A 26646-nucleotide genomic window follows, 5' to 3' on the forward strand; every position below is an offset into this window, starting at 1 on the left:
AATCAATGGAGTAAGTGCCTCTTTAGGCAAGTAAAGGGCACTATGGAAAGACATGCTTGAAAACAGGTTCTTGATGCAGAGCACAGGTTGAGGGCAGACAAATCTTGAACAGGTAATCTTTTACTCAAGACCTGCAGAATGAGTTGGGATTGGTTGGATGAAAAGAAAGATTGTTCCAGAAACATCTAGACTTTTCTGTGAAGGTCTAGAAGTACGAGAGAGCCTGGGGAAGAGGGATGTTGGGTGTGGTTGTAGAGAGAAAGAGAACCTGTGGTGAGAAAGTAGTTAGAGACCACAGTTGGCTGAGACCCAGTCATCAAAGGCCTTGTAAGTCACCTACAGAAGTCCCTAAGAAGAAGGACCTAGGAGTCTATCCCACTACCCTAGTTCCAAGACCAGCACCATGCCTAGTACAGAATAGATAATCAATAATCACTAACTAGTACTATCATCATGACTATTGTTATTAATACTTGTTGTTGAAACCCAGATACACAAATGCCGTTGCTATAGTACCGTGTAGTAAGTCACTTCTATGGAATATGAACATTCTGAGAAATAGTAAGCAATGTTTTGAGCATTTGGGGGAAGGCCTGTATTCAAAGAAGCTTGGGAAACATTTGCTTAGAGACAGTAAACGGGTCAGTATACATACATATAGTTTCAAACTCTCTCCCCTGAGAGGGCCCAGAAGCAGTAACACCTCAGTAGCAATGAGCCCACCCAGCACCCAATTCTCCAATAAAAGGAAGAAAAGCTTCTTGAAAAAATCATGAACTCTAGAGCTGGAGCAGTGAATATATAAGATGAGCCTGGAGTACCTAGTAGTGTCAGAAAGTAAGGAAGTGCTCAAACATACACACACACACACACACACACACACACACACACACACACACACACTGCTGATCGGGATATGGGACACAGGAGCCAACTGAAAGAGCTTCCAATGGCCAACAGTGGAACAATTTGAATAAAGAGATACATAATATAGTATTGGATTATAACCCAAAGTATAAAACCAATATCCATGAATCCATACTGATATAAGTAAATGGTTGAATAAATAAATGGGGGGAAAGAGATGAATTTCGTATGCGGAAGAATTACAAGTATTTTCTGTAGACACTCCCCTTGCAAAGAGGTAGAGTATAACTTCCCACCCCTTAAGCATGGGCTGTGCCTAGTGACTTCCTTCCAAAGAGTTTGGTATAGAAAGGAGGGAAAACAATAGTAATTTAACAGTGGAGAAACATGACAAACGCTTTAGCCAGAGGATCAATCTTAACATTTTCACTAATAAGGCAAATTGATGATATGTACCTTTGACATGAAGTGATGAGAATGGCACTATACATCATGGTCTTTGTCCTCAAAACCAGTAGCCCCTGTCTAACCATGAGAAAAACAACAGACATAGCCAAATTGAGGGCTATTCTGCCGAATACCTGACCAGTACTCTTCGAGACGATCAAGATCCTCAAAAAACAGAAGTCTGAGAAACTGTCCAAGCCAAGAGGAAACAAGGAGACATGATGACTCAGTAGTATGTGGTATCTTGGGTGGAAGCCTGGGAACATTGCATAAAAGCTGAAGAAATCTGAACAAAGTATGGATTTTTTTGCTCATAATGATGCATTAACATTGGTTCATTAGCTGTGACACATGTACCACACTAACATCAGATCTTAACAACTGCGGAAATGGGTACAGGACACGTGGGAATTCTCGGGACTATCTGTGCAACTTTTATGTGTATCCAAAAGTATTCCAAAAATTTTTTAAGCCTATTTTTAAAAATTAAATGGTGTTTTTACTATCTGACTTTTCAGATACTTTAATATGTTGAGATGCATTATGAATCTTCCCAAATGAGTATGACTAGGGAAACGAATAGCTGTTACACTCTCCTGGGTCCTAGTGTTCTCTAGAATAGATAGGAATAATAACAACAACAGTAATGATAATAATAACTAACATTTTCAGAGAGACTCTGAGCATCACGGTTAATACTGTAGTCCCATGTGCTAGGCTGCCTGTTCACATATTAGCATCAGCACTTAAAACCGTCCAGTCTTAAGCAAATTGATTTAATGGTGCCTTGGTTCCCTTTGTTGCAAAAGAGGATTAATTATGCTACCCCCTCACAGGGTTATTATGAGAATTCGATGTGTGTATATAGATGACTCCATGGTCATCAGTATATAGTAGACTGCTCAACGTAATACCCTCATTGTGACTTCTCGAGGGCTTTCCATCTGTCGTTTCTCTACATAGCAAATATTATCACATGCGGTAGTAACCAGCTACCTTTTTATAGAGAGTAACTTGCCCCAGATCTCACAGTTAGAGGACTGCAGAGTCAGGCCCATCTGGCAGGAAGCCCAAGCCTGAAAGACAAGACTTAGGATCTCGGAAAGAAGCAATTCCTAGGACACTGAGTAATGAGATTCCGGGAGCGGGAGGAAGTTCCAAGGGAAAAGAAAGAAAATCTAGAAACATGAGGACACAGCATCAAAACTAACCTTGGTCTACTCTGCAATTTTACAGACACCTTCCTGGTTACTAATTACCAGGAAATCTTGGTAGACAGACCACTTCTGATAAAGCCATAAATACCCCAATCTCTCTCTCCCCACATCTCCTAAGGACCAGTGGCCAGTGCACCTTTCTCTGTCTAGCATTCTCCGTAAGGACAGAATTTGCTCCTTGAATGTCCAGTCTCCCCCTAAAACATGTAAGAATTCCTGCATAAGAATTTTCTTCCTCTGCCTCTGCCCTGGGAAGCTGGACTCTGTAATCTGCAGTTATTTCAAATCCAGGGACAGAGATTCTGCTGCTTACTCGTGCTAAGATTAGAGTTTTCATCTGTCGGCCAACTGTACAATTGGGAAAAAAAAAAAATGAATAGCCGTCCAATATGAGTGATTAAATCCTGTAAAAGTCGGGAAGAACCAGAAATGGGTCCCTCCCAACTCACAGTGTTCTGTGAACCCCCAAACACTCGATGCGGCCCCTGAAGCACCTGCTGGCCTCAAGCAGAGGCATGGTAACCTAAGGCCCTAGGCTGAGCTAATTAGGGATGGAGATCTTCTCTAAGGCCAGCAGAGAACCACCCTGGTGACGGAACTTGCATGGCCAGTGTCCTCTCCCATGACCAGCAAATACCTGTCAGACCCCAATGAATGGGAGGAGGATAATAGAAGGAAAACCATCTCTCCACTGGCTGCTTCCCCTCTCTTTCCCTCTGGAACATAGTTTCTGCCAATCTGTAGCCTATACCCCAGTTTTGTATTGAATGAGATCTCTCTCCTTAGGATTCATTACTAAACAAAACAAAATTTAAAACTTCGGATATGGAGTCTCGAGCTTTCCAAGTCTTTTTTTAAAATTTATTTAAAAAATTTTTTTATTGTTGTATAGTTGATTTACAATGTTGTGTTAGTTTCAGGTGTACAGCAAAGTGAATCATTTATACATCTACATATATACACTTTTTAAAAAAGATTCTATTCCCATATAGGTCATTACAGAGTATTGAGTAGAGTTCCCTGTGCTATACAGTAGGTCCTTGCTAGTTATCTATTTTATATAGTAGTGTGTATAAGGCAATCTCAATCTCCCAATTTATCCCTCCCCTCACTTTCCCCCCTGGTAACCATAAGATTGTTTTCTACATCTGTAACTCTATTCCTGTTTTGTAAATAAGTTCATTTGTACCATTTTTTAAGATTCCACATATAAGCGAAATCATACGATATTTGAATTGACCACCTTCTCTTGTGGACGCAGAATACTACAGTCTACATCCCTTGCTTAACCCTTTGCGTATTGGTAGGGTTGTCAGATAAAACATGGAATTTCAGACAAATTAAGAATATTTTTTTAGTCCAACTATGTCCCATGCAACATTTGAGATATGCATACACAAAAAAAGTATTTGATGTTTATCTGATATTCAATTTTAACTGGCATCCTGTGTTTTTATTTGTGAAATCTGGCAACCCTACATAGAGTATAAATTATTGTTTTAGTGGCTTGTTTTGTTTAAATAGTATCACACACAGAGGCCTAGTATATGAATAAATTAAAATGGAAAGGCTGAGGGCCAGAAGGGGAAGTGGCTGGACTTTCAGGTTCAAATTAGAATGGCAAAGCTCAGAAATGAACGCAGGCTTCTAGAACCTGTCAAGAAAAATTATGAAAAACTTTGAAATGGACCAAAAAAGATGCAGAAGTTTCCTGTCCATCTGGGCTATCTCCACTTTTGAGTTATTCTCTAGCTTTGTAAATAATGGAAAACGGATAACAATGTAAATCACTTTATCCATAGATGTGTGTTAGTTGCATGAGGTTGATTATTGCACTATGGACAGACCCATTTCTGCAACCATTTATAAACTTATTTTAGCTTTCCTTTAGGGCACATAAACATGTGGTTCTTTGAATTCTCCTTTGAACTGGTTGTAACATCTTACCAGTTCCCTCATTAACTAAGGAGTTAAATTAATTTTTGACATTAATGTTTGACCTACAAGTTTTATATTTATAAGATTCATTATTTTACCTTTTATACAAAATTGCTCTTTGGCAGTTTGTCATTCTTCTCTGGACCGCGAATCTGGAAGGAAGTCTAAATGGAGCCTGGGCCTAAGTAATTGTTGGACTGCTAGAGAGACGTGAAATGAAATGGACTGGCTGGAGAGGCACAGAAGAGGACGCATTTCTAAACATAAATCTGATGGTGTCATTCCCCATGGAAAACCTTCTCCTGACTTCGGAGACGTGGCCCTGAGGGTGAAGTCAAAATTCCCTGGGGAATTTTGTCACCCTTGTCACCCTTACCGCCCTGCCTTTGTGAGTTGAAGGACTCTCTCCCTGCCCCTGCCCCACCCCCATTATGGGGCTCCCTCCAGCTTCCCCGACCTCTCTCAGTCTGGTTTAGATGGATGTCCATCCTGTGGGCTCCCATGAGCCCCTTGGGCTTCACAACCATTGCACTTTTCTCATTGCATTGCAATTACTGCTTAATTGTCTATAGCCTGCATTCCATTGCACTTTGTGAGGGCAGGGACCAAAAGCTGCTCTGGTTTGTTTACATGTACATTCCCAGCTCCAAGCAGAGGGGCTTGGCTCACAGAGAGACTCAAAAAAATGTTGAATGAATAATGGCCCTAGAATAATAGGATCACTTACACACGTAGGAGAGGGAAGCTAAGGGAATGAGAAATACAGGACGAAGACAAGCAGACTCATCCTAGCTATATGTTCCTAGAAAAACACTTTAGGGGACAAGTCACTAAGCCACCTTCCTCCCCCAGGAACTGCTTCACTCTTACCCGGTCTAACTGCACAGCACTAATTATTATATTATTCAAAATCACAACATAATAATTTTTATTACTCTTCCTATGAAATTGAATTATTAAATTGGACACCTAAAATCTCAGTGTTTTATATTCTTTCTCAAAAAAAAAGAAGTACCCTATTTGAAAGAAAGAAAGAAAGAAAAAATATATTTTTGAACCTCAACTGTCCACAACCTGGAAAAAAGCCAAGGTGCTTCCAGGAAAAGTGCAAACACCCAAATCCTTTCAAATGTGTTGGCCCATCTCTGCCTTCAATTACCAATTAAAAGCTCCCATAGAATTTCAGGATCCTGTAACTTCTAATAATTCCCCAGGACAGCCTCAGTTCTAGCCCTCAAGCGTGCCCACTCTGGTGGCTATGGTTTCCGTTTGTAAAAATCCTTCCCTTGATGGCCTTGCACAGGTGAATTAGCTAAATGGTGTTTACTGCAGGGCTTCCCTGGTGGCGCAGTGGTTGAGAGTCCGCCTGCCGATGCAGGGTACGTGGGTTTGTGCCCCGGTCCGGGAAGATCCCACACACCGCGGAGCGGCTGGGCCCATGAGCCATGGCCGCTGAGCCTGTGCGTCCAGAGCCTGTGCTCCGCAACAGGAGAGACCACAACAGTGAGAGGCCCGCGTACCGCAAAAAAAATAATAATAATAAAATGGTTTTTACTGCAGAGATCTGAGTCTCAGTGAACATTAAGGGTAATGCTTCCCTACCGCCTGCCGGCTCCCACTGCAAACCATATTGTTTCCACGGCGGGTACAAGCTGATTCCTTCTTGTGGAGAAAGTGAGCTGAGACCAGGTGCTACAGGCTCCATCACACCTATATTTCTCGTCTGACAAGTCCTAGCTGGCCTCCGGGGACAGCAGCCACTACTGAATGCCTAGTGGTTAGTGGTCATTCAACAGCTACTATTTCCTGTCCCTCATATCAATGAACAAAACCTGCTGGCAAAAGAAATACACCCCTCCCACCACAAATAGGCGAAGGCCAGGCTGGAGTCAGGATGTGGGTTTGACCCTTCTGGAGGGAGAACTCGGGATGGTGCCCCGCTGTGGGTAGCTCTAGGCAGGAGGTGGGGTGATGACGATAGAGCTGGGTGTGTACCCCGTGGACTCATCTTGCTGAAGAACTGCATCCCCCTGTGACTCTAATGTCCACCTTTCAGAACACAAGTTAGCTCTGTTTGAAGAGACACAGTCAAGTATAAAAAACATTCTAGAAAAGAACAAGAACTAAAAGATACTGAGTGTTTGCCACGTGCCAAGCACTGTGCTAAGTGCTTTCTACGCATTCTCTTAACCTACTCCTCGCCAGGCTTATGTGACAGTAGCCATTTCCATCCTCATTTGAGACGTGAAGAAAATGACACAAAGACGTTTTGAAACCTCCCCAAGGTTTTATAACAAGATGGTGGCAGCAATACTATCAAATCAAGCCAAATGACTGGACCCAAACTCGTAACAATTAGGATGTAGTATTTGTTTGGAAATTTGGTGCTAGGGTTTTTATTTCTGCCATCTCATTTATCTCCCAATGATACTCTGAAGTATTTGATTCCCTCACAAAGCATAAGGAACGTAAGGAACTTGTCCCAGGCCACATGGCTAGAAAATGATGGGGCAGCTGTGAAGAGAGATTTGCGCTTGGCCAGCTGCCAATGGAACTGCAGTGGGCATGGTTGGGGAGGGTGGGATGGGGAACTCCGGAATTCATGCAAGAGGCTCTAAGTGCTGGTGTGAGCGCCTCAGCACCAGAAGTATTCATCTCAGGCCAAGCTTTTAAGGGAAAAATCCTTTGAACTGAAGGAATCTGAAATAGGACCTATCGTTGTATGCTTTCCTGAGATTGGAGCTGAGTCATAGGACATTCGGGGGCAGTCTTTGGGCCCAGAGGTCCCTCTGCCACTGGCCTTGAAAAAAATACATTTTGCATCTCAGTGCTTAAAGGAAAGAGTGTATAAGGCTGGCATCCTAGAGAGATGATTTGAAGCAGTTACATCTCAGGGAATTCTCAGGCAGTCCAGTGGTTAGGACTCCGCACTTCCACTGCCAGGGGCCCAGGTTCCATCCCTGGCTGGAGAACTAAGATCCTGCAAGCCGTGCAATAGCGCAGCCAAAAAAAAAAAACAAATCAGCTTTGAAGCAGTTATATCTCACTCTAAGGACCCTCCCTGTTGGACTACACCAGGAATAACAGGAGTTACTGTACCCTGAGGAATATCACTTAGTTTTCATTCAAAAATCACTGACCCCAGTTTGTTAGTCGCTGTTACTCATAACTCATCTCCAATCCCCTTTTCAGTTTAAAAGTCCCCAAGCCTATATCAAGTCATTGACTCAAATGACTGAATTCATCAACTTCTTGGGAATCAGAAAAATATCACTGCTCTTGAAAACTCAGAAGAAGGCTGACTTCCCAAGAAAGGATTTTTTGGGGAGTCAGAGCACATGTAAATTTATACCATTTAAGAAAAGTGGTTCAGAGTTCAAATTATAAAGGAGAGCTTGACCTCAGGGCAAAGTTCCTTTTTATTTTAAACTTAAATCAAAGCAGCACATGCTTCATTAGGCATGTAAACCTATCAACTTGCTATGGGCTGTGAAGCTCTCACATATAACCAATAATTTTTCAACCACAGAATCATGAAAAATAGGGCAAAAATGGAAGAAGAATTGGACTGCAGTAAGAAAATCTGGGTTACGACTCGATGCTTATGTCTTACTGTTGCTTAACTTAGCTGCGTCGTGAGTTCCTCATCTGTAAGATGGAAATAATTCTGCTTATTTTAGGTTTGTTAATGTCCTAAAGGAGATGAAGAGAGCAGTTAATTTAGCGCAGTGCTGGGCACAGGGCAGTTGCTTAAGTAACACTTAGTTGTTAAGTAACAACGCTTGTTATTATTTTAATTTTTCTTATTAAGTATTACGGGTCTGAAATAGTTTCCATATCAGTCAGGTGTTGGGAATAAAGAATTGACAATCTTCTACCTTTAAGAACTGTTGAGGTTCATGCAGGAAGCAAACAGATTCCTGAAGACTGAATTGATTTCGTCACTTGATTGAGTACACTTAGAGTATAATTATAAATTGCCGTTCGGAGAAAGTTGGCAATTTTTTTTTCAATCGATGTAAATGTATGTGTAAATTGAGAGAGAAGATACATATTTTTACACAATCAGATTTGTCGTATTTTATATAATGTATACCAAACCTACATAAATACATACACATAGATATGTATGTGTATACATACACACGCACACACACACACACACACACACACACACACACAGAAAGAGAGGGTGAAACAAAGGGAAAGAGACAGAGATAAACAGACATTTGGAAAGGCCCCTCTCAGAGGTGAACAGGATGAAAAATAACAAGTACAAAAGAATGAAGTCCCCTGAATTGCCCTCTGCACTTCACTGCTGACACAGATTTACGGAGGCTGCTTACGAATACACATATGCTACTCTACTGTTTCATTTATGCAATAAAAGCAGTGATTGGTCTTCAAGGTAGTGTGTTCCTAACAAGAAAGGATGATTCTAAAGCAGGAAGAGGAAGCTCAAATGACTACACTTGTCTTGCAGGTAATGTACAGGCACAAGGCAAGGACAGCAGAGGGAGGCAACAGGAATCACTGAGGACTGCGGCAAACTGGAGGTTCCTGTGGAAGGAGGGCGGCCTCTATCAGCTCCAGGCAATTGTTGCCATGTGGGAGGAGATCCGGGTCTTTGCTGAGTCTTTTTGTTTGGTTTGTTTGTTTACTTTTTTTGTGTTCTTTTTACTCTTTGTTTAGAAGCTATAAAACTAGATGTATTAGTCAGTTTGGGCTACCATGACAAAATACCGTAGGCGAGGAGGCTTAATAGAAATTTATTTTCTCATAGTTCTGGAGGCTGGAAGTCCAAGATCAGGGTATGAGCTTGGTCCAGTTCTGGCAAGGGCTCTTTTCCTGGCTTGTAGATGGCTCACTGCATCCTCACATGGTGGAAGGAGAGGAGGGAAGATCCCTGGTGACCCTTCTAGAAGAACACTAATCCCATCGTGAGCATGGCACCTTCTTGACCTCATCTAAATCTAATCACCACCCCAAGGCCCCATCTCTGAATACCATCACATTGGGGTTAAGACTTCAACATATCAAATGTAGGGGGAAAATACAAACATTTAGTTCATAACACTGTACTTGAATATTTTTAAACACTGCGTAGGCCAACAAAGTTCACTCTACATCAGCGAATGCTTATCCGGATCAAAGCCATTGGTTTGTGACCAGATAAATTCTATCCACCATGCTTCTCCATTTTTCATCACTTCAAAATCACAACAAACACACTCTCACACGCTCATACACACACTTACTTTAGAAATTCTGTCTAATGCATATGAAGGGGGTCACCTTCTCCTGGAGAGGGAAGGATGGAAAATAATGTAGAGACTCAGGAAAAGTCTCTTCCAAGAGACTTCCTTGATTGGAGTGGAGAGAAAATCCAGGGTATGGCAAGAGATGAGACGAGGGATGGGTATGAGGGCTGGGAGTCCATGATCACTTTGATTCAGGCTGATTCAAGAGGCAATTGGGAACCATTGCCTAGTTCTCAGGAGGGAAAACGCTATGATAGCAATTATGGCAATGGACATTGATTCCTCCGACTATATGTAGAATCAGCTAGAATAGGCAAAGTCTGCGGAGAGAAAAGGCAGGTGGAACCTTATGCCAGACAGCATCCTTAGGACTGTACTATGGGGAGATATTATTCTGTGGCTTCGTTCGCATGCGCTGATTTCTGGTGCAGGAACTGTCCTCCCTCAGCTCAGACTCCCTCCCTTCTCTGCCTGACAACCTCCTTCACATCAACCACAATGCCGTCACTGAGTGTCACAGCGTCCGTGATGGCTTTCAAGATGGTCATTATTGCTATCACCACCTTTCCCAAACACTTACTACGGGATCAGTTTTCTATTGCTCTCTCCATAATCCTCATGTTAACCCCCCGAGGGAGATGGCATTATCTTCCTGATTTGTCAGGATAAGAAACTGAGTCATAGTGAAGAAAAAGAACTTTCTTAATAGTTTCCAAGTACAAATCGACCCAGCCATGACTTGAACACAGAGTGGTCTGATTTTAGTCCCTGAGCAGCAAGCAATCCGTACTGTCTTGATCCCCTATTTCTTTAGCCCAAATTATTCCCTCCCATCTCTGGTTCAAGGAGAACATTGCTGCTACCTCCATGGTAGCACTTACTGCATGTAATAACCATCTGATTCCACATCTCTGTCTCCCCTTGAGACTGTGATCTCCTTAAGTACAAAGACCAGAGCTTCTCCATCTTTATGTCTTCCATAGCTCACAGCAGGCACGAGTACATGGCAGATGAAGGTATAGATAAATGGCCATCAGGCTGGTCTAGTTCTGTGCAGCAAGAGGGACCACAGGATACAGGTCATCTGTGAAGCTCCCCCTGCCTTTAAGGGAGGGGATTGTGGCAGAGGAACTACTTTATGGGTGATTTTGCTTCCAATTATACAAAAACTCTTTCTGCAGGAGTTCATCAGGACTCAGGAGAGAAGACTGATAAGTCTTGGATATGAATTCTGGATCCTCAAGGACATGGGACACCTTCAAGAATCTTGCACAAATTTTGAAACTCCTCGAGAGGAGGCGTTACATGGAGGTTCTGAACATGGGGTTAGCAGACAAACTGCCTGGATTTTACTCCCAGCCCCTTCCCCTACCAGTTGAATCACTAAGGATAAGCTACTTCACCTCTCCTGGTCCCCAGTTTCTTATAAAAGAGTGCTAATAACAGAACTTATACCATAGCATTGCTCTGAAGAGTAAATGAGTTAATTTATGAAAAGCACTTAACAAAATGCTCCATACATGTTAGCTATCATTAGTATATTTCTATTTCAAATCTCCTTGGTAGAAAGAGCCACAGACTGGGAGTTAAGAAAACTGTTTTTTGGCCTGAATCTGTCCTGTCCTGGGGCTACATTGACAAGTCCCTCTTTCATGTGGGTGTGGCCCTGTTTTAAGTTTCCACCCCTGAAATCTGAGCCTAAGATATGTGTGTCATTTCATCATGCCCTCTGTAGAACAGGAGTAAATTCCTGCCTGTGTACTTCATAGGGTTAAAATGTATTGTGACCATACCTTGAAAAAATGTAAACAGTTATGGTCTTATTATTATATTCACAAGTAAAATATTTCAAGAGCCATATGGCCTTAATTAATCATGGATAATACCCAAAGTCATCCTTCTAACCAGGAATAATGCTGGATGCTAAAAATAGTCTACATACAAAGATGAAGTACAGCAAAAAATCTCTCAGTATGTCAGAAACAGAACATCCTTCTGAAAGAATGGGAAGCATGCTTTCACTCATTCTTTCCTTGCTTTACCCGTGCCCTTTCTTCTTGCTTTCTTACTATTCCTGCCTTGCCTAGCATAAATTTCCCTGAGGAATAGTAGCTATTGGTGAATGACACAAGAGTTTTGGCTGCTTTACAGCTAGTGAGCTATTTCATTTGCTTCACTGTAGAAAACCCACCAGATCTTTCATTCTGATTCTCACGGCCACCTAAGCTACAGGGAAACAGAACATCCCCACCTCACCCACTGCTGTACTCTTTAAATATTGTATTTAGAGAAACTAAGATGGCTAAAAAAACAAGACGCAAAGGTCAGCTTTCTCTTCCCCCACATCCAGTCTTGTTTTACCCGTGTCTTTCCAAATATTCACTTATCTGTCACCCCAGCACACAAGAAATTTCCAAAGACTTCAATACACAGCAAAAAACTTAAGACTACTTAGAAAGTGTATGCCTTACCTATGGGGAATTTTCCTCCAGAATTTAAATATTTAAGTTAACCTACATAAAGGGAAGGTAGGCTTTCTCCCAAGCATTTTTTCCTCTCCCAATTCCATATGTCAAAGTTTTATGCTTAAAAAAAGTATGAGAGGGGCTTCCCTGGTGGCGCAGTGGTTGAGAGTCCGCCTGCCGATGCAGGGGACGCGGGTTCGTGCCCCGGTCCGGGAAGATCCCACATGCCGCGGAGCGGCTAGGCCCGTGAGCCATGGCCGCTGAGCCTGCGCATCCGGAGCCTGTGCTCCGCAACGGGAGAGGCCACAACAGTGACAGGCCCGTGTACCGCAAAACAAACAAAAAAAAGTATGAGAGAACAGATAACTTTAAACACTGAATGCAGTTGGTATTATCATTTAAAAGGAAAAATGAAGAGGAAGAAAGAGGAGGAGGTTGAGGAGGAGGAGGAAGAGATATAAAAGGAAGGAAGGGAGAAAAGAAAAGAAAAAATCCTCAAGTTAGTGGGCATCTCTTGCTTTAGATACGCGCCTCTGGAAACCTGCTGGGTTTTTCATTACAACAAAATGCCAGCAGAAACTTCTCTTTGTCTTTGGGTCTCAAACGTGACTCTGGATAGAGCTCCCCAAGAAAGTGATAGATATCATTTTATTAGTTTCAGCAAGACACAGACATGGCTCTTCAGCAAAGACTTATAAGAGGCAGAGAGAAGGCAGATAGCAAGAAAGCCCTGAGACAAATAGAGCTGGGGGCAGATTTTAGGAATGACCAGGGGACCTGGGAGCCTGAAAGTTTAGCGCAGTTGCCTCTTTTGAGATTGTAATCCAGAGACAGAGAGAGAGCGAGAGAGGAGAGAGAACATGAGATGATTATGAACACTTTATCTTTCAGTGTCTTTTAACTGCTGCTAACAGAACTTTCAAAGAAGAGACTTAAGATTCCGTTTTGATGTAGCAGTTTTTATGGCAAGAGCGGAGGTCCATGGAAACCCAGAGAAATAAAGTTTATCAGCATTTAGAGGATTTGACCATGGAGATTAGTAAGGAGGAAAAGAACATTTGCATCAATTCTGCTAGTTTAGGGCAGACAGACTGTCTCCCCCAATTGCTAGCAAACTTTGTGAAGTACCTGAGCGGTGTATTTCCATGTCTGTAGCCCAGGTACTTTATGCCACAGATGTAGCCAGTCCTAGTCTACATTTCTGGCCAGCTCTCCCCAGAAAATCTGTGCTCTTTTTTGCAGAATGGGATTATCCTTGGGAGGTGACTGTCCATCTAGGGCTAAACAGACAAATCCCTTTTTGCATCGTGTGGCCCCCTTTTTAAGTTCCTGCCTGTGGAACATAAGCCCACGAAATGTGTCATTTCCAGGTCAGGATTTTTTTTTTAAGTGGGTGGGTTTCTCTTTCTCTCTTCTGTTGCCACTTCCTCAGGCTGAAATCACTCAGATACCAGAGGATAACAGAGCCACATATGGAAGGAGCTAGGGTCCCTGAGTCATGATGTGGAGGAAAATCATTCCCTGTCCAGAAACAGCTACAAGAACCACATGTAATACAGATATTGACATTTTGAGGTAGTTTTGTTATAGCAGCTATTCTTCTCCTAACTGCCTATGTACATGACTTGAAACTGTGAGTATTTTTGTTTATCGTGAAGGTTTAATTCAGCTCATATAATAAAAAATGAAAAGCAAATCTATTCAACAAGGAGATATTATTGAGCACCAGTGCTAAAGGCTGTCAAAGAATAAGGGTGAGTAACTGCTGGGAAACGTTTTTTGAGACAGAGAGGAACTGAAGATTGTCAGGTACTATGCACTGAGACCTTTAACTCTCCACTTCTGAAAGAGGCCGAAGTCCTCATCACTATCAGTGAGGGGGTCTCTCTCTCTCCTATGGGATTTACAAAGATTCTTTGAGCAAAGAATAGTAATCAAGGTCAGTGCCTGCAAGCACAGTGACCACAAGCCTTGTATCTCAACCATGTAAGTTCTCCAACTTTGGGAAATGATCTTAAACCTCTACCGGCCTATCAAAAACAAAAAAAAAAACAAAAAAAACACCTACATGGGAATCGCGGATAAACCGGTATTGATTTTCACAGATCACCCTTGTCAAAAGGATTTATTGATGTGTCAATGCATGTTGTCCAGAGGATCATAGCAGGATGGCTTTGAGGGATTTATAAGAAATCTACAGGCTTTAATACACTTGGCGGTAAATAACTCACAAGTATTGCTCATATTGATTCTTGTCATGTGGTCAATGCAGTCTTTAGCCCACTAATTGTCAGTATTGACAAACAGTTCATGATCTAAATGAGCAGCTGGACATCTGCTCTGAGCAGAACATTTCCAAATGGCATTTTCCTTGCTATTCTCAGCCTAATGTTCATGGAGCAGCCTGCAGGTAATAGGCTCTAGGCAGAGGGAAATGTGTGGTAATTAATTCTTCCTTGCTGACAAATGTCCCTATAATGGGAGAGGGGAGGGAGGGAGAGTCCACTGGCAGCGCACGGGGCTGGAATCCAGTTCCATGAGGCATGCACAGCAATATTCTTCAAGGCCCACCTCAAACGTCTCTCCCCAGGAGAAACTTTCCCAAATCACACCACCCACGGGGGTTCCTACCACTTCAACCCTACAACATTCCCAGGCAATTAATCACACATTATTTATGTTGAACCATATCTATTTATCTATGTGTGTTGAATCTTTCTATTGTGTTATAACTAAATCTTAGTTTTTCAATTATTGTACGAGCTTTTTAAATTTGGGAGGAGGATATGGGATCTCATTATAGATCTCACTGAGGTGATGAAAGCTATTAGCTGTCTCTCTGGAAAAATTTACAGTCAAATTTGAAAAAACATTTTCAGGGAATTCACAGAAGGTCATGGGAATCCATGAACCCCCAAAACAGATGCAATCAAACCAAGGTTCAAATTCCAGTTTTACTACCTGCCCCCAGAAGTTTGGCCTCAAATAAGTTTCTCAATCTGTCATTCTACCCATCCTTAATACAAGAATAATCAATTACAGCACAGGTTTGTTGTAAGGATTAAGTGGACTGATCCATGGGATGCGCTTTGCATGTGGTATCTACTCCAAAAAATCCTCAGGGTTACTCAAGGTTTCTGAGTTCATTTCTTCCTTCATATTGCAAACATTTATCGAGCACTTATCAGGAGTCAGGTATGGACCCTTTACTACGTCCCGAGGTTGATCCATCCAAGCCAAGCAGAGCCCCTTGCTTACAATAGTTGCTCAGTTAATGTTTTTAATAGATTGACGAGGATTCTTACCACTCGACAGAACAACCTTTAAATCATCCTACCATATTTTTAATCAAGCATTCAAATACTGCTATTGACTGTACTTTTTCATACTATAAGACTCTATTACACACTCATCAAACTTAAAAAAAAAACAATAAATGCTGGAGAGGGTGTGGAGAAAAGGGAACCCTTCTACACTGTTGGTGGGAATGTAAATTGGTACAGACACTATAGAGAACAGTATGGAGGTTCCTTAAAAAACTAAAAATAGAACTACCGTACGACCCAGCAATCCCACTACTGGGCATATACCCTGAGAAAACCATAATTCAAAAGGAGTCATGTACCACAATGTTCACTGCAGCACTATTTACAATAGCCAGGACAAGGAAGCAACCTAAATGTCCATCAACAGAGGAATGGATAAAGAAGATGTGGTACATATATACAATGGAATATTACTCAGCCATAAAATAGAACAAAATAATTCCATTTGCAGCAACATGGATGGACCTAGAGATTGTCATACTGAGTGAAGTAAGTCAGACACAGAAAGACTAAGATATGATATTGCTTATATGTGGAATCTGGAAAAAAAATGGTACAAGCAAACTTATTTACAAAACAGAAGTAGAGTCACTGATGTAGAAAATAAACTTATGGTAACCAGGGGATAAGGGGGGAGGTGATAAATTGGGAGACTGAAATTGATATACACACACTACTATATATAAAATGGATAACCTGTAAGAACCTGGGACACAGGGAACTCTGTTCAACACTCTGTAATGGCCTATATGGGAAAAGAATCTGAAAAGAGTGAATATATGTATGTGTATAACTGATTCACTTTGCTGTACACCTGAAACTAACACAACATTGTAAATCAACTATACTCCAATAAAAATTTGAAAAAAAAACTTTGAAAAAATCTTTTAGAGAAAGGGCAATTATCAGACCAAATTTTCTACAATGATCATCCAATCTGTTATCTTTGTAAAATTAAATCATGTTTTAAATGCAATTAATCCATCCCTAAATGTACACTTGCTTTCCCTTAGATATATAAGTTAAATTTAACAGAGCAGCCATTTCATTTATATTACAATACAGACACATGTATCAATTTATATCTAGGTCTGCTGTAAACCATTTTGTTTTCCATTGAGGAAGAGTACCATAAAAATGCAGTTAAGGGGCTTCCCTGGTGGCGCAGTGGTTGAGAATCTGCCTGCAAATGCAGGGGACACGGGTTCGAGCCCTGGTCTGGGAGGATCCCACATGCCGCGGAGCGACTAGGCCCGTGAGCCACAACTACTGAGCCTGCGCGTCCGGAGCCTGTGCTCCACAACAGGAGAGGCCGTGATAGTGAGAGGCCCGCGCACCGCGATGAAGAGTGGCACCCACTTGCCACAACTAGAGAAAGCCCTCGCACAGAAACGAAGACCCAACACAGCAAAAATAAATAAATTAATAAACTCCTACCCACAACATTTTCTTAAAAAAAATTTAAAAAATAATAATATCCACCGGATGTTTCAAATTTTTTTGAAAAAATGCAGTTAGGAAGAGCAGATAAAAAGAGTGAAGCTATAGGGTGGGAGGGAGATCCAAGGGGGTGGGGATATAGGTATACATATAGCTGATTCACTTCATTGTACAGCAGAAATGAACACAACATTGTAAAGCAATTATACTCCAAATAAATAAATAAAGAGTGAAGCTATATATGCACATGTATATTTGCTCTGTAAAGGTGCTTTTTTAAACTTGGAAGATTGACTAATGAACACAACAAAGTATATTTTTCTAGTTAACAAAATTATCGGAACTCATTCATAGGCTTATAGAAATCTTTCCAATTATTTTTATCAACTATTTTTCTTCTAGGCCCCCAATCCTGCCACAATATGTCTGTATCTTTATTTTCCTCATGGGGAAATATGGGATTATCCCAGATAGTCTTAAACTCTATCACCTGGATGAAGTCTTCTGTTCCATCTTTTATAATTTCTCATCCTATTTTCTGATAATTGAGGTTTAGCACATTGACATCAGCAAGGCATAGAGCCCCTGTGACTGACACCCCACTGTCAAGAGATGTAGCTTCTTAAGGATGTGGTACCCTATTTGATCTTACAAATGTCTCCACTGTCCAATTATCACCAGTCATTTGGGTGAGTGACAAGACATCAGGGGAAATTTTTTCCAGACCACATTCTCTCCCTCTCTCCTTTCCCTTTTCTCTTAACACAGGAAGGGCCCCTTATTATGGTCTAAGAAGCATGGGCATTAACTCAGCAGTTGCAGTTAAAGTTTTAACTTAGGGTTGCTTGTTTCGTTCCCCCAAATCTAAATTTGATCATCTCCTCACCAGAGGAGCTACAGCGCTTTTTGGACCCGGAGTTTAAACTCTTGCAGCCCTGCAGTTCTGTCCCTCAAGGGAAAAACAATAAATATGTGAGACTAGAACCGATAAATTATATATATATATATATATATATATATATATATATATATATATATATATATATATATATTCAGGGGGAAAAAACTTAAGAAAGAGTAACTATTCTGAAGTCTTTGGCTTTGGAAATTTAGTTGATGGTGAGCTAGGATTGGATGATTCATTAAAGAGAAGAAGAGCATAAAATACTAGAATATTTCACATTTAATTATTATGAAAATGCACCACAATGATTGCATTCACCAGAAGCTTTCTTCCAAGGTACACTAAATGTTATGCCAACGTTTCCTCATTAATCTTCTTTATAACCTTGCAAGATGGTTAAGAAGCAAAAACTTAATATTCAAACTTTATCAGTGGGATATAGAGTGTAGAGGGGGATGTTGATGAGATACATTTGATCTTTCAATGTGCCTCAGTTTACTCATTTGTAAAATAATAATATTTATAGTATTTAACACATAGGATAACTGTAAGGATTAAAGGAGTTAGGACACAGAAAGAGGCTTAGATGAGATCCCATCACATAGTGAACATTCAGTAAATATGAGTGATATTTTTATTGCTATTAGAATGCATGATGTAGGTAAGAGAAAGTCACCTTCACGTTTCCTCTGGAGCCTCCACGTTCAAGAGAGGAATAAGTCTCTCGATTCTGCTCAACCAGCACCTACTGAATAATGGTGCTGCAGAATACACCAAAAAACTATAAAAAGAGTATTCTGTAGTTATCTAGCACTTTTCATTTACATAACATTTTTAGATATGTTACTGTCTATAATCCTTACAACCATCCAGGGAGGTAGAGAAGCCAACGTTATTATATATAATAAGTAAGAAAGCAAAGGACCAGAGAGGACAAATGACACACTCCAAGGTCACCAGCCAGTGAGAAGTCAAGACAAATTCAAAACCAATTTCATTACTGTGGAGTTCTTTCCACCTGCAATGGATATCTCTGTGGCCTTTTTAATTTTTATCTTACCCGTACTAATCTTCCTAACAGCACTTTGATTTTCTTGTGGAAAATTAGCTTTTGCAGTGTGCGTAGACCTGGTTGGATAGTAAACATACCATCTATGGAAGGTGAGCGAGTCCTACAGGCTGTTCTTCCAGGTCTTTCTCTGCCTGACCCAGTGCAGCCACGTGTCAACAGGGAAACCTAGATTCAGACAGTTGGATTCTCTCTCCTATGACTTAGGATCTTGAAAAGCAGGACACACGGTTGGAAGAAAGGATGGTTTCAATCCAGTGATTATAACTGGCTATGACCATGAAGTTATTTCTGCTGCTCATATCCTATGGCATCTACTGGTTCCCAACTCTCCCAAGCCTGGTTCCTCAGCCTCCCTGCCCATCCTCTGAGAAACCCCTGTAATACTCCAATACATTGTCTTCTTGCTTAAGTTAATAAAAATCGCTTTCTGTTTTTGCAACTTAAGGGCCTGAACTAATGCAACACTATCGCCCCTTTCTTTCTCTCATCCATTCCATCAACAGACACACACACTGAGAATTTATCAATTGCTAGCTGCCATGCTATGAATTATGGTTTGGAAGATAACCGGAATGAGAAAAAAATACAAGCACCTAAGAGAGTTAAATTAAAAAAAAAATAAGATATAATGAAGTGCCACAATCAGGGGTACAAAGTGATGGGCATCAGAAAATACACAGATCAGGCTAAGCAGAGAGATAACAAAGGCCTTCTGTAGAAGCAGGAGCTTCCACTGGGTCCTGAAAAATGAACAGGATTTGCAACCCATTCAAATATGTAGAGTCTAATACTAGGAAGAAAAAAACATTGGTGCTCCATTCAAAAGCAAATTTATTTTCCTTCTAAGAAGCAGTGACTGATTTATGGAAAACCAGAGCGTTTGTGGAAATATGATTTTATATATTCAGATCATTCAAATGTGTTATTTAGCATTTGTTCACATCAAGCCTGAAAACTATCACAGAGCAGGAGAACATGAACTTTAATAAACATTTTTAATTGTAAGTCAAAAGCAAAGTATTGTGTTTCTCATTGCATTCATCATATTTACCACTTGATGACAGTGTAAAATGCTGCTGGGTTTAGAAGCGGGTTTCCAGCTGAAAGCTATAGTAATACTATAATTGGTCAGTATCCTAAGTAGAGCAAATACTTCAGATTAAAAAAATCATGTCTAGATTCCATATATATGTGTTAGCATACAGTATTTGTTTTTCTCTTTCTGACTTACTTCACTCTGTATGACAGACTCTAGGTCCATCCACTTCACTACAAATAACTCAATTTCATTTCTTTTTATGGCTGAATAATATTCCATTGTATATATGTGCCACATCTTCTTTATCCATTCATCTGTCGATGGACACTTAGATTGCTAGGGGCAGGACAGGAATAAAGATGCAGACCTACTAGAGAATGGACTTGAGGACACAGGGAGGGGGAAGAGGGTAAGCTGGGACAAAGTGAGAGAGTGGCATGGACATATATACACTACGAAACGTAAAATAGATAGCTAGTGGGAAGCAGCCGCATAGCACAGGGAGATCAGCTCGGTGCTCTGTGACCACCTAGAAGGGTGGGATAGGGAGGGTGTGAGGGAGGGAGACACAAGAGGAAAGAGATATGGGGATATATGTATATGTATAGCTGATTCACTTTGTTATAAAGCAGAAACACACTATTGTAAAGCAATTATACTCCAATAAAGATGTTAAAAAAAAATGTCTAAACTATCCCTGACACTAGTGACATTATTGAGAGTGGAAAAGCATATAATAGCCTCCTTTAGATGTTTCTCCCAGTTTAAAAGGATTTATACTGTCCAAAATATTTCACTGGGGTCTGAGGTAACCCTGAATTTTTATTGAGGTTAAATAAAATAAATCCAAAACTCTTCTATTGAAGGTCATATGGTACTTATTGAAATCTAGTACCTTCCGGCAAATCCTGTTTTCTCCAAAGCCTATTTTGTAACATCCTTCTACCACAGGGCCTTTGTAAAGGCTGTAGTTTCTGTGTAAACTGCCCTGACCCTCCCCTTCTCTTCCTACCTATGTAACCCATTCTTCAAGTCTCAAGTCAAGCATCATCCTTTAAAGAAGAACTCCTTTAAGCAGTCCCTTAATATTAGATCCCAGTTGCCCCTCTCATAGCTCACTCTGCTTTTCCATTATAAGGTGAAAAAGTTATGATTATGTACTGCCATAATTAGTTGATTAATGATTCTCCCCAGATGGACTGTGACTGTGTGTTATTTCCATTGTGTCAGCTTTGATGAATGAATGGATAAATGAACATAGAGCTCTAATATACTTGCCTTAAAATCTTATTACTTCCAAAGACAAGGCAAATGTCCTATGTGTGGATATCAGTGAAGTCTATTTTCCCTTACTCAGTGATTTTTTTCCAAGTTCAGTAATTTTTTTTTCGTGGATCACTTTTCTTCAATTATATCTTGATTTTAACTCTCATTCTCTCTGATGACAACTTGTAGCTCATCCTGTTTTCTTTTTATGTCATTCATAGAAAAGACACAGACAAATCTGATTCTCAAACATACAAGGTCTTGTGACCTTCTAGTTTCTTTCTCTCTATATATACAGATTTAATTTCCTATTCCTATCTCTAGTTTTTAAATCTTTTGTTTACATGTCAATTGTTATATACATCATCCCAAGTAGAAACATTTACTCCCTCATCTGTATGATATCTGCACCCTGTACATACATTTTTTTATTGATGTGTAGTTGATTTACAATGTTGTGATAGTTTCAGCAAAGTGATTCAGTTATATATACACATATATTCTTTTTCAGATTCTTTTCCACTATAAGTTATTACAAGATATTGAATATAGTTCTCTGTGTTATACAGTAGGTCCTTGTTGTTTATCTATTATACATATAGTAGTGTGTATCTGTTAATCCCAAACTTCTAATTTACCCTTCCCCCTTTCCCCTTTGGTAACCATAAGTTTGTTTTCAAAGTCTGTGAGTCTATATCTGTTTGTTAAAAAAGTTCATTTGTATCATTTTTTTAGATTCCACATATAAATGATATCATATAGCATTTGTCTTTCTCTTTCTGACTTACTTCACTTAGTATGATAATCTCTAGGTCCATCTATGTTGCTACAAATGGCACTGTTTAATTCTTTTTTATGGCTGAGTAGTATTCCATTGTATAAATGTACCACATCTTCTTTATCCATTTGTCTATTGATGGACATTTAGGTTGCTTCCATGTCTTGGGTATTTGTGAATAATGCTGCCATGAACACTAGGGGGTGTGTGTCTTTTCAAATTAGAGTCCTTTCTGTATATATGCCCAGGATTGGGATTGCTAGATCATATGGTAACTCTATTTTTAATTTTTTAAGAAGCCTCCTGTATGTACATTTTTTTCTGGCACCTATCACCCTGTATAATTTTCATTGGTTTCTATCTACATTGCCTACAAGCCTGCTTCTTACAGGAAGGGACAGGCCTTATCTACCTAGGAGCTTCCATTTTTGAGAACAGTGCCTGGCACACCATCTGTAAATACTTGTTCAACTGAAATGCTTCAAATAATCCTTTGGGGAAAGGGCTGGCATATCGACAGATTCAATTCAAAATCTTGAACTTGACTGCATTTAATCTTACTGTTTCATTTTCTCCCCAGTGCACCTTCCTACTCTCTCCTGATACAGAGATGTAATCCCTGTTTTCTCATGTCTTCTACATGATTTGATGTCACAGATGTGATTAATGTGCTATTCAACCTCTTGTTCACATTGCTAATAACAACATTTAAGAACAGTGGACCTGTCACCAAATGCCACTCCAGCAAATATCATGTCTCTCTTCCCCTTGTTTACAATTCTTTATCTCTTTTAGGTGCCATGGTGATATTCATTCCTAAACCCAATCCGAATTGTTTATGCAAGTCAGATTTCAAGAGACCTGAAGACCCAGAACAAAGACCTGCTCACAATCTAAAAGCAGTAAAGGCTGATCCTCTGAGTTGTAATCTAAATCAGCATTCAAAAGTGTAATTTCTTGCTCTAGAATAATAACGCATATTTACAAAGCGCACTCTGTGTGCAAGACCCTGTTCTAAGAACTTTATATATATTAACTTTTCTTAATCCTCAAAGTAATCCTTATATGAGGTGGTAGTATTATTATTCCCATTTTACAGATGAGGAAACTGAGGTACACAGAAATTCAGTGGAGGTATTCTTGTTCCAGAATTTGTACCATGCTATGTTGCCTCTAGGAAACTGCTTACTTAAACTATCTGCAGCAACTCAAGAGTTTTGGTTATTCATTGTTGTATTCAAAAGTTACCCCAAAATTTGGTGGCTTAAAACAAAAACCATTTTATGAAATTTCATGATTTTATAGGCCAGTGGCTTAGCTGGGTGATTCTCTACTCCACATAGGATCAAACAGGTTCAAACAGGGTGGTATTCAGCTGGTGTCAGGCTGCTCTGGAGGGTCCTTTGAGACTTTGCCACCTGTTTGGCCCCTGGACGGGGACAGCTGGAAGGCTGGTCTCTGCTGAGCCCAGCTTCTTCTCCATGTAGTGTCAGGGCCTCTCCCCATGGTCCCTTAGCTGTGTAGTCACATGTCCACAGGGTGGCTCGTTGCTCGAGGGACCAAGGTGAAAACTATCAGTCACTTAAAGACCAGCTCTAGAATTGGCACCACTTCTGCAGTGGCCTGGTCAAGGCAGGCACAGGCCAGCTGGATACAAGAAGAGGGGGAATGGACCCTGCCTCTTGATAGGAGAACCACCAGCAAAACCGTGGCCATCTTAGTCTACAGAGCAAGTATCATAGAGAGGGTTGACTTCGGGTAGTTAAACCAAAATATAATACTGTGTATTTTGTTCTTTACTTTTTGTTCTTTTTTAAAAAGTTATTATTATTTGGTGGGGGGAGGGGGAGTAAAGCAGAAGAACAGGAGCCAGGAGTTTTATCAGGCATTTCTATCCACATTGTCTCAATACTCATCCGACAGAGTGATGTTGGCTTGTTATGCTGAGGGTTTAAGTTCTTGTATAAAGAACGAGTACACCATGGCTCAGAGAGGTTAGGAAACTTGCCACTGAGGACTTGGGCTTAAACCCAAGAAGTGTGTTGTGTGTTTTCTTTCTTTTTAACTAAACTGTAGCTTCTTCTTATGGTTTTATAGGTTCACTGATTGGAATGAAAGAGAAGACACAGAATGTTGACTAATACACAATTTAGCGACAGGGTTACTTGAATTTGGTATGAACTTGAGGATGTAGCTTCCCCTCTCTGCGCCTTTTTCTTCCCATTTATAAAGTGAAGGGTTTGGGCCAGATTAGTGTTCTCCAAACTAATGTGCTCTTGAACTCAGTTTATAAAAGCACAACCAACATTTTTTTAAATGACAGAGTATAAAAATAGAAAACAGGGGAGGGGGAGTACTGTTTGTAAATCTCTTGTTTCAGTTGTGGTTGCCTATTTGCATGTGCGTGTGTGTGTCTGTATGTGTCTGTGTGTCTGTGTACCGGATCATGCTCCCCAAATGTATTTCTTCCTGTAGATGATAGAGAAAAATTTGAAAGCCACTGGGCTAGGTGACCTTTTTTGATTCCTTCCAGATCAAAAAGGATTCTGGGAATGATCATTTCAACCATAACCTTGTATAAAACAGAGGCTGTATCTAACTTGCTTTGAACAAGACCCTGAAAAAATGACTATTTGTTCTAATACACTTGCCATATTTATCAGCTCATATATTATTATTTGAACCCAAAACACATTCTCTACCTTAGGTCAAATTGTGGTTTAAAAATCCCTTCCCTTCACCCAAACTTCCTGCCCTTAGGACAAAAATCTGCACAGCAAATATTCCCAAGCCCCAGCTCATACGTCCTGTATTCATTTCAAGCGGTATTTTTTTAAATGAAACTTTACTACCTCAAAAGCATCAGGACCATCCTTCCAATTGGGGATGTAGCATGAACAATTCAATTTTTATTCAACGTAATGATGTCTAGAAATTAAACCTCAGGAGAATATTTTAAAATACAAGTGTGAGCAATATTGTATTGTTGCCAAATTAATTCAGAAGATACAATCTGCAAAATTAAAGAAGTGATATAGGGATACAGATGTCAGGTTTGGGGACTGGATGAAGTGAATGAACCATAAGTTTCCTTTTATGCTGAAACTCCATGACTCAACAGTTCTGCAAATGTTGACAGGAACATACTCTGAAGTATTAAGAGTTGATATGAATTGTGGATGACCTTGTTTCTCTGATCTGTTCGATTCTGTTGGCTGGAATGTAGGACCTAGTAATTTTTTTTTTCTCACAAATATAAAATAATGCAGACTCTTCCCTGTATATCCAGCCAACAAGCAAGATATATTTTTACTCTAAATGCAAAGCCACTTTATTTTAGAAAATATTGATTTCCTAAACTTCTAGAAATTAGCACTCAGGTAAATTAGTCCATGAGGAATAAAGTTAAAATGGGCTTTAAGGGAAAATATATGACACCGTTGTCTCAAAAACATCTAGAAGTGATGTGACAACTATTTTAAATTATTAAAAATTTTCTGGTTTCAATTTTCACATAATAATATATTTATGGGGCACTTTACTTTTTTTAAAGCACTTATTTTCATTCACTTACTCAAAAATATTTGGGTGCCTCTTTTGTGCCAAGCATTGCTCTGGGCAGTGGCGAACCAGACAAGGTCCCCTGAAGTTTACAGCTTAATTGAGGGAGGTGACAAGAAGACAAATAAAGGAACCAGATCATTGCAGATTGTGATGTGTTATGAAGGGGGAAAAAAAAAGCAGCTTGTGAAGATCAGTGATGACTTCAGATGTACAGTTCAAGGGAACCTCTCAGGAAGTGACATTTGATCTGAGACTTGAATGGCAGGAAGGAGTCAGGCCCCTGCAAACCCAAGGGCAGAGTTTTCCTGGCAGTGAACTTGCCGGGACAAAGGTCCCCAAGAGGAAATAGGCCTACAGCGTTCTCCCGGAGAAATGGGGAGGCGCAGAATAGAGAATCTCACATACCCAGCACTTTCTTTCCATGTGAATATACTGCATTTAAAGGCCCCATTCTTAATGCTTCTAACTCCAACCCCTATTTGTTCCATATTTTGAGGAGAGGGGCGGAGAGAGAAAAACCCAGTAAAATTTTTCTGCACAGTACATACTCAAAATAGCCTGATAGGTTTGAAATCTGATTGTTAAAGTCCCGTTAGGGCAAAGATCAGACTGATAATGTTTGATTGTATAAAGGATTTTTTTTCTTTCCCTTGAGCCCGATTTCTCCAAAGTTTCCATTAGCAATGGTCTTGTCGTGTTCTAAATATTTACAGGTTTTTTTTTAAACTTCTTAATCATTATTTGATAATTTAAAAATGGGTTGACTAATTACAAAATGCTTTACAGCTGCAAAAGAAAAAAATACTATTTTTGTCAACAGAGGATGTGCGAGGCTGGAGTTGACTTTCTCCAAAATATTTTACCATTTGGCACCTTTGCCCCTTCTCCTTCGTCACCCCTCCCACTCACTGGGGGGACAGAAAGGGGTCGGAAGCAGGTAAAGAGGTATTCACAGTGTTGTCCCTCAAGAAGGCATTGATTTAGCTATCCTGAGGGTTTTAGTGCAGTGTTTAAACATCAGGAGTGCTGTTTCGGTTTTGGATTCTCAGAAAGTCTGAAAAC

The 26646-nt window shown here is 40.2% G+C and overlaps 1 protein-coding gene across 11 annotated transcripts in view; it reads right to left on the reverse strand.

Annotated features, from left to right (window-relative positions):
• LDB2 (LIM domain binding 2) overlaps positions 1–26646 on the reverse strand; it is a 382561-nt gene that overhangs the window by 281512 nt on the left and 74403 nt on the right. The window lies entirely within an intron of this gene.

This window comes from Phocoena sinus, chromosome 5, assembly GCF_008692025.1.
Source record: "Phocoena sinus isolate mPhoSin1 chromosome 5, mPhoSin1.pri, whole genome shotgun sequence".
Lineage (NCBI taxonomy): Eukaryota > Metazoa > Chordata > Mammalia > Artiodactyla > Phocoenidae > Phocoena > Phocoena sinus.